This window comes from Aotus nancymaae, unplaced genomic scaffold, assembly GCF_030222135.1.
Source record: "Aotus nancymaae isolate 86718 unplaced genomic scaffold, 86718_ANA_hifiasm-v0.15.2.pri h1tg000041l, whole genome shotgun sequence".
Lineage (NCBI taxonomy): Eukaryota > Metazoa > Chordata > Mammalia > Primates > Aotidae > Aotus > Aotus nancymaae.
The window spans coordinates 19,387,107-19,400,766 of NW_026988455.1; the positions used below are offsets into that span (position 1 = coordinate 19,387,107).

Here is a 13,660-nt window from a genome sequence, read left to right on the forward strand (position 1 = left end):
ATACATATGTGCACATAGACACACACGTGAACACACTGAAGATATTTCCTTCAGGTGCATGTAAAATATGCTGCTTGGATTGAAATTCAAATGGAATTGATCAGTCAAGTAACTTGAGACCTCACAGTAATCTTCACACTTAACCTTAGACACCTATGCAGTCATGTTGGGAGCAGCACCACAGTTTATTTCTATACTTGAGTTCTTAAGTACAGAAGGTAGAAGCAATTTAAATGGTATAGCATATATTTCATTTTCTGGCCTTTTAAAATTTATTTGAGAACTCTTTTTTTTTTTTTTTTTTTTTTTTTTGAGACGGAGTTTCGCTCTTGATACCCAGGCTGGAGCGCAATGGCGCGATCTCGGCTCACCGCAATCTCCGCTTCCTGGGTTCAGGCAATTCTCCTGCCTCAGCCTCCTGAGTAGCTGGGATTACAGGCACGCGCCACCATGCCCAGCTAATTTTTTATATTAGTAGAGACGGGGTTTCACCATGTTGACCAGGATGGTCTCGATCTCTTGACCTCGTGATCCACCCGCCTCGGCCTCCCAAAGTGCTGGGATTACAGGCTTGAGCCACCGCGCCCGGCCGAGAACTCTTGATGAAATGGACGTATTATATATTTCTGCCACCTGGATTTTCCTGGGTAATTTGATGGAATATTTTAAGTTTCAGTAAATCAGAACAATAAACTCAGATATAAATGTGTTGAAAGTAATTCATTCTTCCACAGTTAAATGAAACTTGAAATGTGTGATCTTTGAAGAACGTAAAAACTTCACGGTGGTTTCTGTATTAAGACCGCAGACTAAACATCTAATAAAGCTCCTCCCGCCGCCCGGGGCCTCTGCCGCACTGGATGTGTGCGCGCGGCGCAGGTTCTCCGCCTCCCCGAAGCTGCTGCCCCGTTCGGATCTGGTTCGGCGCTTCCGCTCTCGGACTTCGGCGAGGAAGCAGCCCAGAGACTCTTGTGCACGGAGCCGGGTCGGGAGTTGGGCGTTTTCTCTTCGTGTGTTTTGGTGGTTTCCTCCTGATCTCTGACGATCGCCCTTCAGGAGCCCTGTTAAGGAATCAAACCGTGAACTTGGGGCTGACCGGACCGCTCGACCCTTTGCGACCAGGCATCAGATGTCGGCTCTGAAAAACTCTTCAACACTGTTATTGCAAACAAAGATCCGGAGTTAGGTGTGGCACGCTACCAGAACATAACAGCCAGGATGCAGGGCCCATTGTCCCCAAGATATCGGGTTTAGAGAGAAGCCAGGAGAAGAGCCAGGATTGTTGCAAAGAGCCCATCTTTGAGCCTGTGGTGCTTAAAGACCCCTGCCCTCAGGTCACACAGCCGATAACCCAGCCCCAGACGGAGCCTCAACTCCGAGCTCCTTCTCCGGACCCTGACTTGGTGCAGCGCACAGAGGCCCCGCCTCAGCCCCCACCTCCGAGTACACAGCCACCGCAGGCCCCGGAGGCCCAGCTCCAGCCCGCCCCGCAGCCTCAGGTGCAGAGGCTATCCAGGCCACATTCCCCCACCCAGCTGCTCCATCAGAACCTCCCACCTGTGCAGGCTCACCCCTCCGCTCAGAGCCTCTCCCAGCCATTGTCAGCCTACAACAGCAGTAGCTTAAGCCTCAACAGTTGAAGCGGTAGCAGAAGCAGCACTCCAGCGAAGACTCAGCCTGCCCCTCCTCACATCTCCCACCATCCCTCTGCCTCCCCATTCCCCCCTCCCTGCCCAATCACAGCCCCCTGTACAGCTTCACGCCCACCCTCCAGCCACCCCCCGCACACTCACATCACCCCAATATGTTTGCCCCCCCCCCCCCCCCACTGCTCTGCCTCCTCCACCACCACTGACATCAGGAAGTCTGCAGGTGCTGGGACACCCGGCCGGGAGCACTTACTCAGAGCAAGACAGCTTGTGACAGGGGCTGAACACTCGTTTTCTGGCCTCTTAGAGTGCTGACTGCGGGGCTTCCCTGGGCCCCCCGCCCTACCTGTTGACCGAGTTCCATCAGCACCAGCACACGCACCAGCACACCTTCACGCCGTTCCCCCACGCCATCCCTCCCACCGCCATCATGCCGACGCCAGCACCTCCCATGGTGCGTACCCCAGGCAGAAATTTTGACAAATACCCTACAAAAGTTGACCCCTTCTACGGGCACAGTGTCTTCCATTCCTGCCCTCCTGCAGTGTCGGGCATCCCCCTATGATCCCACCCACTGGCCCTTTGGTTCACTACAAGGAGCATTTCAGCCGAAGACATCCAACCCTATCGATGTCGCTGTTCGGCCTGGGACAGTCCCACACGCTTTTCTCCAAAAGGACCCGAGGTTGACAGATCCTTTCAGACCTATGCTAAGGAAACCAGGGAAGTGGTGTGCTATGCACATTCACATCGCCTGGCAGATTTACCACCAACAACAAAAAGTCAAGAAGCAGATGCAGTCAGACCCACATAAGCTGGACTTTGGACTGAAACCCAAGTTCCTGAGTCGCCCTCCAGGCCCCAGTCTCTTTGGAGCCATCCACCATCCCCATGACCTGGCACGGCCCTCAACTTTGTTCTCTGCCGCTGGTGCTGCACACTCAACGGGGACCCCTTTTGGGCCACCTCCTCATCACAGCAACTTCCTCAACCCTGCTGCCCACCTAGAGCCTTTTAATCTGCTGTCTATATTCACAGGCCTAGCAGCAGTTGGTGGCAATGCCTTCCGCGGACTTGGAAATCCTTCTGTTACTCCCAATAATATGGATTCATTTTAACTCTGAATGCTGTTAAAAGTATTTTGGGAAAGCGTCGAGAAGAGACACTCCAGCCACCCTTCACCAGCACCTATCCTCCCGGTGAGTGCCCTGGGACATAACCGCAGCTCCACTGGACAGATCCGGGCCCATTTGAACACTGAGGCTCGGGAGAAGGACAAACCCAAAGACAGGGAGAGAGACCAGTCAGAAGCCCGCAAGGACCTGGCCACCGACGAGCACAAGGCGAAGGAGGGCCACCTGCCCGAGAAGGACGGGCACGGCCACGAGGGGCATGCCACAGGCAAAGAGGCCAAGCAGCTGGCCCGGGTACCATCCCCCTAAGTGCGGACCCCCATGGTGGAGAGCGCCAGGCCCAACAGCACCTCGAGCCGGGAGGCTGAGCCGCGCAAGGGCGAGCCGGCCTAGGAGAACCCCAAGAAGAGCTCCGAGGTCAAGGTGAAGGAGGAGCGGAAGGAAGACCACGACCTGCCTCCGGAGGCCCCACAGACCCACCGGGCCTCAGAGCTGCCCCCTTTCATCCTTAGGTGAGGAAGGTGGCTGAGCACCCACACACACAAGAGTGCAGACCACGTTCCCTTCAAACACGGCTCACTTACCATTCCTCAACCCAGCAAAGCGGAGGTGCTACCTCGTGTCCTGAGGATGGCCCTGAAGGTAGAGGAGTCACGGGAGCTGCACACATCACCCACCAGTGACTCTTCACTCCCCACAGTTTCCCCGATGGGCTGATGTGCACTGAGCTGGGGAAGCCCTGCCAAGATAAACTCTTCTTCCCAAAGACCACAGAGGGCAGGCCTCCGACACTGCCCACATGGAGCAGAAGGGATGGGGCAGAGGGGCATCTGTCCAACTGACTGGTGTGTTCTGGGGGAGGATGGGGCCAAAGAGGACCCAAACATGGCTCCCTTTGTCACTCGGCAGAGGGGCCAGACCACTGTGTACCAGAGAGCTGTGCCCCACCAGCCTCTGCTGCTGGGCCAGCCCCTGGCACCATGACCACAGCTCTGCATACAGGCAGTGCTAGGACCAGTGCTCTGGCAGTCACCATGGTCGTGAGCCAACAAGGGTCCTGGGGAGGAACTAGAACTCAGACGGTGAAGAAGGTGTTGGCCAGGAGGGAACCGGGGCAGGTGCCGGGTCCTGTTTGTGCTGGGATCTGAGATTCTGAGAGGTGGGTTAGGGGTAAGGGGGTAGAGGTCGGCCACATGGGGAGAGGGGAGTTCAGCAGAGATGAGGAGGACGGGACAATGTGAGAAAGAGCAGAGCGTCCTCCTCAGCCTCAGTCCCTCTCCTGATGCAGTCCTCATCTGACTCTTAGACTCCGGAAGTCTCCTTTCAGCGAATGCCTAGCCCCTGACTCCCAGGGCACTTCCCAGACAGCCAGTGCCACATCTCAGGCAGCCCCTGCTCTGCCCTTGGCATCTGTGCCTGGCAGAAGGACGGCTGACCCTCGGCCCCTCTCGGCCTTGGTCCCAGCTCTCCCTGGCCCTGGGACCAGCAGACACACCCACCCAGCGCCTGGCAGGCTGGCCATGCTTGTGCCAGTTGGTGATGGTGGGTTGGGAGGGAACTGTTTCAGTTACCAATGTGAATCTGTGTCTGCATCAATTCCACACAAGAGTTCAGTCATCATATGGGAAGGGAATCATAGCTGTGGGGGGACTCCATGCAGGACCCCGAGGGCCCCTGAGGCCAGTCCCTGTGGCCACAGCAAGGAGCATCTGCTTCCGCCAGTTGGACAAGACTCTTTCCTGCCCAGAAACTGGCACAGGGACTTCCACTGCTCCCCACCCACCGTCGTATCCCAAACACACCCGTGTGGATGGCCGCCCCAAACACACCCGTGTGGATGGACACCCCAAACACACCCCTGTGGATGGACACCTTGACGTCTCCCCTTAGCCCAGGGCCCGAGCTCTTCCTGATGAGGGTTAAGCAGGAGCGGCCGCCTCTCCCCATGTCCATGTTGCAGGCAGCTGCCTTCTCCTCAGGTCCCACTGGGCAAAACAAGAGCGAACCAGCTCTCTCCATCCCAGGATTTTCCAGGGATGCTGATAACTGAAGCAGGCGGGGGCTTGTGAGTGGGTGGTGGGAGGGATCAGGGCTTCCTCAGCATCCATCAGTCCCTGGAGCATCTGAAGGGGCAGCTTACACCCGGAGGAATGAGTGGGGCTGGCCCCCGTGGGTCCCCAGTGCCTGGCATCTCCCGCTCCCTCTGTACTCCTTCACAGATCCCCCTCCACTGAGCAGCACAGCCCTGAGGACAGAGGCAGCAGCCCCGAGAGCATTTCCAACACAACTATATTTATTTATATTTACACAGGAGGCCCCCAAGATGTTGCTCCACACCTCCTACCCCCTCCCCCTAGGCCCTCCCTTCCCTTTCAGCCACACTCTTCCTCCATTTGCTCCCCCTCTCTCTCCCTCCCTCCCTCCCCCACCCTCCAAAGCTAATGCCCAGCAAGATTAGCACTGGGGGAGAAGTCTTTGCTTTGCGTCATCCGGTGCCATGAGGGTCCGAGAGTTGAGAGTCCCACCCTTGAGGATTGGCACCAGAGAGCCTGCCCTGCCCTCTACTGGCTACAGTGCTTCTTTTTCTTCTGCTTAGAGAGCAAGGGGTCACCCTTTCTCTTTTGGGACTGTGAGGGGCCACCCAGTCCCCAAGCCAGAGATTGCACCCCAGAGGCTCTGAGCCCAGGCCCTGGGTGGGGTGTCTGTTCAGCAGGGTATGGGCCTCTGAAGAGAGCTCGCTTCTTGGACTTGGTGGCAGAAGTGGGTGCTGGGCTGAGGCCTCTTTTCTTTGGAGACTGGGACTGAAGAGCTCCCTGGGGTCCCCGCCCTTCTGGGCTGAGAAAGCCTGAGGCAGCGACAGGGCTTTGGGACAGCTTCCAGGGCCGCAGCCTGTGGTTGGTACCCACAACCGTAATTATACCAGGGATCTCCCTCTCCTCCTCACTTGATTCCTCAGAGAGCCTGTGTAACTCGTTGACAGGAGAGGCTCTGGGGGGACCCCAGGTGTTCTTGGTCCCCACGCCTGGGCAGGTGGGTCTATGGTCCTGGGGAGGAGAGTCTGGCTGGGCAGCCCTCTGCCTGCTGGAATCCAGTCTCTCCAAAAGGACAACAGGGTTTATGGACCTGCTTATGCCAGTGCATGCTCTGCCTTGTCCCTGAGGGTCCAGGGCAGCTGTCTGGGGTGGGCAGGTTTCCATGCCCCCCCCTTGTTGGGGGCCAGCGACATCTCTCTCTGCTTCTTGGCCCACTGCAGACTCAGAAGACATTGAGTCCAGCTGGGCGGTGTCATGACCAGGGGCTGCCCTCGCACACTGTTCCTCCTTCAGGGATAGGTGGCGCTTTTCTGCTACCTGTGGGAGGAAAGGGGGCACTTACTGGCACTGCCCTAAGTGTGAACAGGGCCCAGGGTGGTGGAGACCAGGGCACTTGGGCGGCAGGCAGGGAAGCATGAGGCAGCTGGGCTTCGTGTCAAAGACAAAGGGTGTGGCTCTGCCGGGCATCCTGCTGGGCCTCACTGCAGTTTGCATCCTGACTCCCCTCCCTGGCTCCTCTCCATCCTGCTCCATCTGAACCTGCACCTCCCCACCTCCGAGTGGCTCCCCAAGAAGCCGGGCATCCCCGCAGGGTGGGGTAGGCAATCAGGTGGGGCTTGTGTGCCAGGTCCCTCCTGCCCCCGGGGTACCTGGGTTCCCCTCCTTCCCTGCTCTACCTGGGCAAGGGTGAGTCCTTCCTCCTGCTCCAGCTCCTGGCTTAGGGCCAAGAAATCCATCTGTGGATCTGGGGAAAGCAATTCTTCCAGGAATCGGGGATGAATGACAGCCTCCACCTGGAAACAGAAGGAAGACGGTGTGAGCTTCCCGGGCAGGGAGTAACCTGGAGCCAAGGACACCTAGAGGAGATGCAGAAAGCAGGGAGTGCCCCATCCCCACCCTTCTGGAGCTGTCTCATATCATGGCAACCACAGCTACACACACACAGACCACAGACCTGGGAGCATACACACATGCAGACAGAGACACACAATCCACACACAGACACACAAGCAGACCCGCAGATGACACACGAAAAGACACAGACACAAGTAACATACACCACACTCACACCCACAGAGACACACAGTAACAAATCACAGACACAAACACACAGACACACACAATCACATACACAGACACTCAAATCCATGGAAACACACACATCCACCCCCTGCAGAGTAGCTAAGGAACAGAGCTTAATTCCAAGGACCTGTGAGTGCCCCCCGCCCAGAATCCTGCAGACCCCAGCACTTCAGGCCAGCCCACCTTGGTGACGAAGTCTTCCTGGCAGCACAGATCATCAACGTTGCTCAGGAGGTCAGGGTCTGAAAGCATCCCGTCCTCTTCCTGCTCCACTTCGCCCTCTTCCCTTTGTCCTGTGAGCTGCCCCGTGGCCCCAACGGGAGGCCCCAGCAGGTCCTCCATGATGTCTATATACTCCTGCACCACTTCAGGGGGGATCTCCTCGGGGGTCTTGGTCTCCACTGGCTGCTGGGGCCTGGGTGGTGGCAGGCAGGCAGGTGGGGCCTCGAGGCCAGGCTTGCTGGGAGGGTACACTGAGGCAGGGAGGGAGGAGGATGGGCATGGTGAGGGCTGCTCCTCCTGCCTGCACCACACAGGGGAGGGCAGGGCTCGGGGACATGAAGTGGGTCCCAGCTGGGTCAGGACCACCTGAACCACAGTGCCCCCAGAGGAGATGCCGCAGGAGGGGCACATGTGAGACAGCATCATTTTGGAGGAAGTTTGGAGCCACCGATAAGCTGAGTGCTCTACCTGCTCATCCCTGCTTCCTGGGCAGATTGTATGTTGAGTTTTGGAATGAGGAAGGGAGAGAGTAGCTAGGAAACGTGACCAGGTGAATACCCACTTCATGAGCATGGGCCGCCCAGCCGCCCAGCTCCCCTGAGCTGTCTTGTTGGAAGGAACAAATCCCTCTCTTGAAGGGAGGCATGGGGTGTGGGGACAGTGGCCTCCCTTGGCCCCTCTGGCCTTTGCCATGGCTCCTGTGGGAATGTGGGAAGCCGTACCTGGCTGCTTGACCACCTCAGGGGCCGATGGTCCTTGAGATTCAAGCCTTGACTTCTGAATCTGCATCTCCTCCTCAGCCTCAAACTCCAGGAACCTGGGGTGAAGAAGGTGCAGGCCATGCTGAGAGGGTCCAGTCCCCCTGCCCCCAGGATCAGGCAGCAGCCGATGGCAGGGATGGGAAGGAGTGCCTCGGGTGGGCTATCCAGGCCCTCCCTGGGGCCCATCCCCCCATCCCAGGAGGGAGCTGCTCCCAGAGTTCTGGGCTCACCCTCCCTCACCCGGCCCCTGCAGAGCCCATGGCATCAACAAGGCTTCCTGACTCAAGTCAGGGCCACGAGGCCCTGGAGGGCACCAGGGGGACCCTTCCTCCAGGCTTCAGCTGGCCAGGGGTGGGGTTTATGGCAGAAGGTGTCAGGAATGTTGGCCAGATGCAGGAGTCCTGAGGTTGGGACTGTGGGTCCCTGAAGGATAACCCAGGAAGATGAGGCCTGGGAGAACCCTGATTGGGAGGAAGCAAAAGCTGAGCCCAGAAGACAGGGCCCCTTTCCCCTGAGGCTGCTGTCTGTCTGTCTTAAAGGAGAGGACTATGAGGAGCAAAGGCACGCAGGCCAGAGATGGGTCTCATGGTGTGCTGGACGCAGATCTTCCCTGACTCAGCGCAGGTTTCTCCAATCCTGGCCAGGCCGGGAAGGGTGAAAACTGACTTCTGGCCACTGCTGTGAGGAGAGTGCACCCCGCTCTGTCTATAGTCGCCAGCGCCCCTTCTCCCCATCTCCACAGCTGGCGGTGATCTCCTTTGGGCTGTGATGCTGGCTGCTCCCTCCATGACCCCCAGTGTCAAGGCAGGGGTTGTCCCCAGGCCAGGCAGAGCATGGCTTCCCACCAGGGCAGGATAGAGACCCCAGAGCATCTAGGAGGAAGGAGCAGCTTCCTGAGGGAGCCATGGGCCCAGGAGGGCCTGTGTTTGTCCACACCCTCCTTATGCTCCACGCTGAGAAGCCACCATGGCCACCGGGCCTCTGTCACCCTCTCTCACCCTGCCATGTAGGCTCTGCCCCTGCACCCCAGACTCACTTTCCTGCCATCTCATAATAGATCATCCGGTCAAAGTTGCTCGTCTGCTGCCATTCCCGCACGGCCCACCACAGTCCCTCCTCCAGCGTCATGCTGGGCTTCCGCCGGGCCAGGGATCGGAGAACTGGGCTGTAAGGCGGTGCAGTCAGTCCTAGTCCACAAGCCCACCCTCCATCCCAAGCCCACCTAGTCCCAACAGCCGGCCCGTGCCCTCCCCACACGTGTCCTGCCATGTGTCCCTGTCCTGTTCTCCCCAAGGTGGGCTCCTCAGCCTCCAGGACACGCCCCCAATATCAAGCATCAACACAAGACACCAGGTGGCCTCTCCGACTGCCCCTCGAGTCCTCAGTGTTGACAAGTGAACTCAGTACTATGGGTGGAACGTGTGTGTCCCCAGCATTCCTGTGCTGAAGCCCTGAGCCCCGGTGTGTCCATTCTTGTAGTCAATCAGGGTTAGAGCAGGTCATGTGGGTGGGTTCCCATCATGGCATCTGAGCCCTGATAAGGGCAGGAGGAGACACCAGGGCTCTCCCTCTCAGCCTGGGACTTCCGGCCTCTGGAGCTGGGATACATGAATGTGTCCTGATAAAGCACCCGGTCTATAGGATTTGTTATGGCAGAGCCTGAGCTGACTGAGACAGTGCACACAAAGAATGACCGGGGAGTGAACGTTAACTGTGCAGGTTCCAGGGCCCCAGGACTGAGCATTGAACCAGCTTCCTGGGGACTCTGGAGCAAGGCAGCCCCTGGGGACGCAGCCTCAGGGTCCTGGAGAGGAGTGGAAATCAGAACCAAAGCAGAGCAGCGGCCAAGCCCACTGCATGCGGAGCCTGTGAGCCTGGGGTGGCTCCATTCTGAGAATCAGGGTCCCCAGTGCACCGGGACTCAGCTCCAAGGGAGAAGGCAACCAGTTCCAGGATGCAGGGGCGGCAAGATTTTTGGGAGCAAAGATGGGGCCTCCTTACACCTGCACACTGGGCAGGGGACTTGCCTAGGGGAGTGATCAGTATATTGCATGGTAGATGTGCTCAAGTTCCCATGGAGTACGGGTTTGCTCATCAGTGGGGGACACAGGGTCACAGAGGCACTGCAGGATGGAGAGAGGCAGGACTGGGACTGAAATGACAAACTCTCCCAGATACTGGCATTGCTGCCTCAGTCACCACAGTCCACGGCCCTGGGCTGCTGGGCTCGTGGTGCACTCAGAGCCATCACCGGAACCCGTGGCTTTGGGGAGCAGTGTCCTAGCTGGCCTAGTTCTGATAATGATAGCAATAGGGACAGTAATCATAACTGCTATCATGTAATGTGTCACAGCAGGTGCCGGGCACTGTGCTGCGTGCGTCATATGTGAGCTCAAGTCACCTCTTCACCATCCTCTGAATGAAGCATCGTCGTCCCGTTTTCTAGGAAGGATCGAGGGTGAAGCTGCAAATACCTGCCCAGCACTGACCCTAGTGTGGGGCCCAAGACCATCCCCTGTGCAGGCTCCACCACCGCTGTGCCAGCGGGACCTCAGCAGAACAGTGGGCATGTGCCAGGTTCCTGCAGCTCCCATCCCCTGGCCTTCACCACCCAGGTCAAGGGGAGGCACTGGGGTGCACTCAAAGACCTAAACCCAACCCCTGGCTCATGTTGGACTGGGAACACTCTCTGACGTGGGTGTTCTGTAAACATTGTCATGGAAATGATTGAAAGTAAGGATTGGCTGGACTCACAGGACAGTGAGGGGCAGGTGAGATGAGGCCCCTGAGCGTCTGTCCTGAGTGGCAGCCAGATTAATGTTGCTGAAAATGTGCCCTTCCATAGCTCAACCCATCGCCTTCAACACCACCCTGCAAGCTCCCCTGAACAGCGTGACCTCCCGTCCATCCAGCAGCCTCTTTATGGGTGAGCTGCAGGATGAGCTCCGGTGCCCCGAGGACACTCACACGAAGAAGCAGGCAAGCGCCTCGGTGTCGGGACTCTGGGGAAGGTGCCTCCGGGCCAGGGGCTTGTAGTGCTGCCAGAGTCGGAAGTTCTCATGTATGCTCTTGGGGTTGCAGGAGTCATCCGGGGGGGCCTTGGCCTGGGAGGGAGCCAGGCTGCCCTCTCCATGAGCCCCATGTGGCCATGGACAAGCATTCCCTGGGGCCATGATGGGGGCTGGCTGGGGAGCCGGTGGTGCTGGAGGAGGAAGGCCCTGGGGCCAGCCTCCCTCACAGGCCTGGGTGCCCCCAAAGACCTGGGCAGCCATAGCGGGCACCACAGGGGCAGCTGCCAGGGGTCGGGCAGGTGGACATGCGACACCCTTGCAGAGGGTGCCTGGAGCCTGCCAGACGAGGGGGGCCTGACTTAGGACCAAGGTCTGTGCCTGAGGAGCCTTCACAGGCCCCACTTCTGTCCTCATTTGGACAGGGATATTGGAAGCCCCAGCCCAATTCGGGCCTCGGCCATCCTGTCCTGCCACCACAGGGGTCCTGGGGAAGGCAGACAGCACCGGAGGGCCACCTGGAGGAACCACTGCAGTCACAAGGGGTGGCTCATGTGCTGGGCCGGGAGCAGGTGTGGCGAAGGGCAGAGCCGTGAACACTGGCATGGAGCCACCAGGGTTCTCGGTCACACCCGGGTCCAGCCCTGGGCATGCTGTGGAGACAAAGGAAAGAGGTGAATGAGCTGGGATCTGCAGGTCCGCAGTAGTCGCTGGGAATCAGGGGTGTCCCAACAGCTGAGGGCGTGTGACAGGGAAACTGCAGCTTGCAAGTGTCCCTGTGTGTGCATCGGATGCTCTGTTACTACACGGGAGGGTCACTTCACTAGAGAGGACAAACAATTCAGAACAACCTGGGAAGCCCAGGCCGTGTTGCCTGAACTTCCCCAACTGCCCCCACCCCTGTTAAATCAGAGCCAACAGCCACCTGAACTGATGGAGAAGCCACCTCTGGGGAGGGAGCCGAGAGGCTGCGGCAGTTACAGTAGCCCCCAGCTCGCCCACCCAGAGGCTGTCACTGCGTGTTCTGTCACAGACAACACACCCAACAGTTTTCTGGCTGAGACCACTTCTCCCTGCTCCTCCCTAAGATCCAGAAAACTCCAGTCCAAATCCCTCTGAACACTACGGAAGGGCACCTTCCAGGAGCCTGAAGACACAACACAGGGCTCAGGCTTGCCTGCCATCCTCCCTGGCCACCAGCACAACACGATCCCACCATTCCCTACAAACACACGGTGACGTGACCTGTCACCCTCTAGAAAGAATCAATACATCCACTCCATCCTTTCCCCTATATGGTGTATTCCCCAAGGCATCTTGGTTCAGCTCTAAGGAGCTGTCCTCCCTAACCACAGACTCAGGGTGCCATGGCCCTCCCAAGGTATGATGTCTTTGGGGACATCCAGTGCTCCCTCCCTCCTCGACATCAGCCCTATCAACCGTCCCCTGGGGCAGTGTGAAATTTGAATTCCCAAGGATTTGAAACATGGCAGAGACTTGGATAATGCCCCTGTCCCTACAGACTCACCTCCATTTGAAGCCATCCCCTCAGGCTGGGTGCTGATCACCGCTGTCTGACAGTTTCCACACTGCGAAAAGTCAAGGGCAGGACCCAGAGAGTGACCTGCCTCAACAGACTCTTCTGAGTTCAGGTAGATCAGTTATAAATTGAAAGTAAGGAAGTTTAGAACACAGGTCCCCAGACATTCTGCAGAGGGGGAGGGGCAGTGCAGCAGGTACTGGTAGCGGTGAGGGACATTCTGTGAAGGGCTCCAGCCAATAGGCAAGAGCTGAAGTTCATTTCCAGCTGGACGGCAGCAACACAGACGGCACGCGCCTCTTCAGGCAACTTTTAAATTGTCCTTCTGACTCACAGCACAAAGCTTCAACCTGATGTCCCCTTTACTTCCATTCTTTATCAACAGACCTACTTTTGTGCCCCTCAACCCATGCTCCTTCCCACTTGGGCTCTTTCCCACTCTTGATGAATTTCAACAGGGGCTGCACTTCCCAAACACAATTTAGGACACTTCCTAAGAACCCCTGTGTTTGTCAGATGATCCACATCTGGATCCTGTGCCTGGTTCAGAGGATCCAGGCTATTAGGTGACTGTGTGCTCATCATTGTTATGGGAGCCGTCCTTGTGCCCCCAGGTCGTGTATGTTGCTGGAATCTGTCCACACCAGCAGGCCAGCCTTACTTCCCATCTCCTTTGCTGGAAAGCCTCAGTCCGGGAAAGAGTGGCTATGAGGCCAGAAAGTCTTTCATTTTGTTTTCCAGCGTATTGTGCTGGTATCAAATGTTTATTTTTTTATCTTTTAAATGATTTTAATTTAACCAAGCAACACTTTTGCATGGTTCCAAATTCAAATTGTGCACAGTGGAATAGGAAGTGACCAGTCTTCCTCCCACCTCTTTCCCTGTCCACAACATTTTCTTTCCTGGAGCAAATGGGTGTTTGCTCCAGGAAAAGATGAGAATGGTGTTTTGAGAGATGAGAATCTTGGCCAGTGATTTTAGAAGAAAATGCAAACAAAAGAAAAACGAGGTTTGCAATTGAAGGTACATCTCTTCTTCAAGATGAAGACATTAATTCAATTGGTTGGATCCCCATGCAGTGGTCAGAGAAGTCCTTTGGCAACTGACAGAACAACATCTGGAGACTCAGAAGCTGGGCTTTGAAGAAACTTCCCTACAGGAGTCATGAGCAGAGGGAAATGAGTGTGGGAGAAAGGAGGGGACTCTCAGGGAGGAGTACAAAAGGAGAAAAG

General features: G+C 57.2%; 2 pseudogenes; one reads left to right on the plus strand and one right to left on the minus strand.

The window, feature by feature from the left end:
• The first annotated feature begins 607 nt into the window (after positions 1 to 607).
• On the plus strand, positions 608 to 3,298 carry LOC110569000 (autism susceptibility gene 2 protein-like; annotated as a pseudogene).
• Positions 3,299 to 5,343: 2,045 nt separating this feature from the next.
• LOC110568490 (NUT family member 2G-like) lies at positions 5,344 to 12,800 on the minus strand (annotated as a pseudogene).
• Positions 12,801 to 13,660: the final 860 nt, after the last annotated feature.